Here is a 6,023-nt window from a genome sequence, read left to right as displayed (position 1 = left end):
ATGAAGAATAGTTCATGTTTTCCGTTCGTTTGAAAGGTGTTTATAACATAGGACCAAGGAATAAACGCTAAAATGGCGTTGCAATGAGTTTAATTGTGTTTGCGCCGGGTCATTGGATGTAGGCAACTTTGTTAGCTTACCAGGAAGAAACAAATGATGTCATTAACTTCAAAATTTTTACATTAATAAAAGACATCCTGGTTTATTGTCTGATGAACTTTAAATGATTTATCTTTTTTTCTAAGGGAGTAAGAGTAAATGTCTCATTAATTTCCGAACAACCCTCGTATGCATGCGCGTAACCGTTTAAAAACCACGTGCACAGAAAAAAATTTACTTTTTGTGTTTTAAAGTATCTATCTCTGAATCTTTTAATCATTGATTCATAAAGTGAGTGTAAAAGTATTTATTATTACTGTCCATCAGCACATTACACGGAAGGAACAGCCCACAAGCATAGATTCCTGAAGTTAGTCCGTGCAAGTCCGCGGAGTTCGTGCTTTTAATAGTTTCTAATCCCCGCAAATTCAACGCCAAAATAAAAAAAAAATACACAAGCATTTAATATATGATGTATAAAAATATTTACAATCGAGCTTTTAAAATTAAAGTTGACCATTTTTTACATGAAGTTAAAGAATGCATTTAAAATCACATGATTCGTTAACTATAGTTTTTATCTGTAAAACCATATTTAACGATTGTACACAATACTTTACAAATGCAAATCAAGGTTTGTCTGTCTGAATAAGCGTTAACAATATACTAGTATTTTTTCTGATATATGTTAATTTAGATTTACATTCGTAAACATTTTTTGAACTTGCTTGTAAATCATAGTTTCACAAATCGTGAAATATTTTTATAACGTAAACTATGCTTTGCAGTCGCAATTTTTTTTTTCATGATGAATTTTAGTTTACACTCCTGAAACATAGATGATCGCCTAAACTATGACTTACAGATGTGATATGTAGATTAATGTCGTTAACTATAGTTAACTGTCCGTATAAACTACAGTTTACATCCAATAAACCTTGTTTATTGACTCGGGAACTAGGATCAGCTCATTTTTGTGAATTTGGCGTGCCATAGCTGTACATGATCGAGTCCATACATTTGAGTTCCGTCTATACCTCACATCTGCATATTTATTCGGGTTTTATTTTTACTGGACAGAGTTCATCAAAAGTGGTTGAAACTTTAAATACAAGGTTTAAGTTATTAATTACTATAAATCATTACTCGTTCTGAATATATTTCATGGTTTAAATCAAAAGAATTTGAAACAAGTTCCTCTAACATACAATACATTGTGCGTTTGAACATAGCAAATAGTCTCATTAGCAATATACCGTCTTGAATGATTGTAACATTATCCAACATGTTTCTAAGTTAAGTTCTTCTCTTGACGCAAATATTGGAAGACAGTAACTATTCTAGGGGCATATACTTGTACCTTTTCAGGGTTTTTTTCCCTTCAGAATCAGAATAGATCTAGAGCAGCCATCGCAAATGATTGAAGCATATTTAAGAGTAGGTTAAATGAAAGTACATGTAGTACTAGTGTATGAGTTTTTTTAAGTTCAATTTTTATATGTTTATGTTCAGATAAGTTTAGGCGAGCTGGGACATCCTCCAAAGTCTAACGGAGTTGTCTTTCTTTGAAAAGAATACAACTGGATTTTAATCCTATTCCAAAATATTTACATCTTTATCAAAATTGTATTTGATGTATGTTCTAAGAAGAACGTTGAAGCGAATTATCATCAGCAATTATTCTGCATTCTGCAGTCTATATGAATGAAGGAAAATGAAGACTTTACCAACAAAAACGTCCTTTTGCATTAATAACTTAAATACTTGTTTTGCGACATTTTGCATAAAATGCAATTTTCTATAAATCTAAAAACATTTACATCATCGTTAAATCAAAGGAAAGTTACACATGGAACAATCTAACTAGCTAATAACTTTAATAATTAACATGGATGAAGACATTAGGTATTGTTATAATTGTTAAATACATGAATGTGCTACATAACAAGGTCGTATCGTGAATGAATTTTAATTATTAACCTTTTAAAAACAATCTGATTATAGATCCGGTCAAGCAGTCTGATTTATGCTATTTTTTAAGCAGACGCACTTTTTTCATCAGCTTACCTTGGTAAAGATCACCATTGGACATGCATGACCTGATATGAAAAATGTGTCAAAATCTTGATAATTTTTTAATATTTTTCCCTATAAGGTCATCTTCAAAGTTATCTTTAGCAACATATTATGATAAACGTTGTGAAAAATTAGTACCTTAAACTTAATGATTTTGACCATATTCGACGAATTTTTATATGAGTCTTATAATTGCTTTGCTGTGTTGGTAGTGACACTTGGAAAGACCTCTTCGAAGTGAGATCAACATCATTCTCTGGCTACGTGACCACCCTCACAAAATTAGAAGAACTTTTGCAAGAGTATGATTATGCAACCTCTTCTAGATTTGGGTGTTTAAAAAGTTCTAAACTCTTTGGAAAGGATGTTGGTATAATCCTTTACTTTAATTATGTTAATATTAAATGCAACTTTGAGAAATATCTTTGGATTGATTCTGTCTTTTAAATATTGCAACAAATTTTAGGTAACTTGCATCAATGGCTTAATTTAAGTATACTTAACTAATTGATTAATGTCCAGTCTGTTTTTTTTGCCATGATTTTTTAATTTTGGTAAACTTAACTTTTTCCGCAATTTCATCTTTTTCTGTTTTCATTACTTGACAATAGATGTGGAAAAGATTAAGAAATCCCACATCAGATTTTTAGATTCTCAACCAAACGCTGAACCCCACATTGATTATGATGATATCCCTTTCGTCATAATGGGAAAAAAGTATTAGAATATCACCAGGGGTGTGACAGAGACAATAAAAACAACAGAAAGAAGCGTCGAATTAAAGTCAGGGAAGATGTAAGTGTGCAATACTTTTGAAATGCATTCTATAAATATTATCACCTACACCACTGTTCTTAAGACACTAATTACACAACCAAGTCACTTATCAATGTAATCTCATTACAGAGAAAAAATAACAATGTCACACTCGCTGAACATTAACCAAGCTATGTATAACATAACAGGGAAACATAACCCAGTCCCTGTATCACTTGATCCCGTCACACAGAAACATAACCTAGTCAAGGCGAAACATAACCTGGTCCCTGAGAAACAAAACCCAGTCACTGTATAACATAACCCAGTCACTGTATAACATAACCCAGTCACTGTATAACATAACCCAGTCACTGTATAACATAACCCAGTCACTGTATAGCATAACCAAGTCACATTATAACATAACCCAGTCACTGTATAGCATAACCCATTCACTGTATAGCATAACCAAGTCACTGTATAACATAACCCAGTCACTGTATTACATAACCCAGTCCCTGTATAACATAACCCAGTCACTGTATAGCATAACCCAGTCACTGTATAACATAACCCAGTCACTGCATAGCATAACCCAGTCACTGTATAACATAACCCAGTCACTGCATAGCATAACCTAGTCACTGTATAACATAACCCAGTCCCTGTATAACTTAACCCAGTCACTGTATAGCATAACCCAGTCACTGTATAACATAACCCAGTCACTGTATAACACAACCCAGTCCCTGTATAACACATCCCCGTCACTGTATAACATAACCCAGTCACTCTATAGCATAACCCAGTCACAGAGAAACATAACCCAGTCACTGTATAACATAACCCAGTCACAGAGAAACATAATCCAGTCACAGAGAAACATAATCCAGTCACTATAAAACATAACCCAGTCTCTGAGAAACATAACCCGGTCACAGAGAAATATAACCCAGTCACTATATAACACAACCTGGTCTCTGAGAAAACATAACCCAGTCCCTGTATAACATAATCTAGTCACAGAGAAACATAACCCAGTCACGGAGAAATATGACCCGGTCACTGTATAACATAACTCAGTCCTTGTATAACATAACCCAGTCACGGAGAAACATAACCCAGTCTATGAGAAAACATAACCCAGTCCCTGCATAACATAACCCAGTCACAGAGAAACATAACCTGGTCACGGAGAAACATAACCTGGTCACAGAGAAACATAACCCAGTCACAGAGAAACATAACCCAGTCACGGAGAAACATAACCTGGTCACTGTATAACATAACTCAGTCCTTGTATAACATAACCCAGTCACTTGCAGCTAAAGAATTTAAAGAAAACTGAGATGCAATTTTTAAACTTGTCAAAACATTGCTTGACTTGTGCTGAACAATCTCTTTTAAGTAAAGGACTAAAATTTATACCAAGTCCTAAGTCGTACAATGCCAAAAACATTGTACGTAGAGATTTTGACGAATTTGCACGAAAATCAAGATGCAAATATATGTTCAGCAATTCCGATGACAACTTACTGCATCCCTTTAGACAGCGCTCAGGTTACAAACCAGAGCACACATGTGATGCATTAGAAAAGTATATCGATAACATCAATCAAACGTTTTGAAGACAATCTCACTAAACATGAGAGGGAAGCATTTGTCTCATTAACAAACAATCTTGGGATTGTAATTAAAAAGGCGGACAAAAGCAACACAATTGTTGTAATGGACAGAGATCAATATATCTCAGAAGGTATGACAGCTCGATTCTGCCTATTATGTACCGATAGAAAAACCTGATTTAGAAGCTCTACACCAGAGCATCCAATCTAAAGTTTTTGAGATGTATCAAAACCAAACTTTAGACAAGGAAACCTAACGGTTTTTATGTCAATTTGAAATGTGGGAGTCTGTATTTGCTCCCTAAAATACATAAAATAAAAAAACAAGTGCTTGATGCACTTTTAAAAGGCCAATGCAGCCTCCGAAAAATTCCACCTGGTCGACCAATTATCTCTCAATGCGGCACACCAACGGAAAATATAGGTCACTACTGTGATCATTTCCTTGTGCCCATTGTTTAGAAACAGAATTCTTACATCAAAGACACGTGATATTATACTAAAAATCGAATCTCTGATTGTACCTGAAAATGTCATCTTGGTTACTTATGACGTGACCAGCATGTACACCAACATGGAATTTGATGAATTACTTCATTCTGTCTAGAAAGCATATTTAGCAGACAATTCTAGTCTAGAATTACCTCGATCTTGCAGTTCTGATCTAATCTTTTTTCTCAGATGCATACTTGAAAATAATTTTTTCGAGTTTAACGGAAAATATTACAAACAAATCATAGGCGCGGCGATAGGGGCACGCCCGTCAGCAGAAATTACAGATATACGTATGAAAGACATCACTGATGATGTAATATCTAAATTTCAACATGCCGACAAACTTATCTATCACAGCAGATATAGAGATGACGGCTTTATTCTAATTGAAGCCCGGATGAAATTAAAGAATTTTTTGACATAGGGAACTCTTGTCATAAATATCTGAGATTTACTTATCGAATTATCTCACACCAGTGTCAATTTCTTAGACACGACCATATACAAAGGAACAAGATTCTCAGATAGTCAGCGATTAGACATTCGCTCATATATCAAACCTACTAACCACTAACAGCTTCCAATACCTGCACAGACAAAGTGCTCATAGCTCATCAGTCTTCAAGGGCCTAATTAAAGAAGAGTATACCAGACATCTGAGAAATACTAGCGATCAAGCTGTATTTCTGAATATTTTCAAAGATTTCAAATCTCATCTCGAAAAAAGAGGTTACAAACAATCAGAAATTGAACCTATTATGCTAAAACTCTTTCTGCAAATAGAATGGATCTTCTCAATAAACAAAAGAAGAAAAACACTAAAAAGGCTGTACCGAACGTTTTGGTGACCAAATTTAACCCATGTATTAAAGGGTTAAGGAAACGACTGATGAAATACTGGGATAACATACAACATGACGAAGAATGCAAAAAATTATTCACAACACCTCCTATCGTTGCATACAGTAA

The sequence above is a fragment of the Crassostrea angulata genome, chromosome 6, assembly GCF_025612915.1.
Source record: "Crassostrea angulata isolate pt1a10 chromosome 6, ASM2561291v2, whole genome shotgun sequence".
Taxonomy (NCBI): domain Eukaryota; kingdom Metazoa; phylum Mollusca; class Bivalvia; order Ostreida; family Ostreidae; genus Magallana; species Magallana angulata.
The sequence above is the reverse complement of the archived record's forward strand: the minus strand, read 5'-3'. Positions refer to the sequence as shown.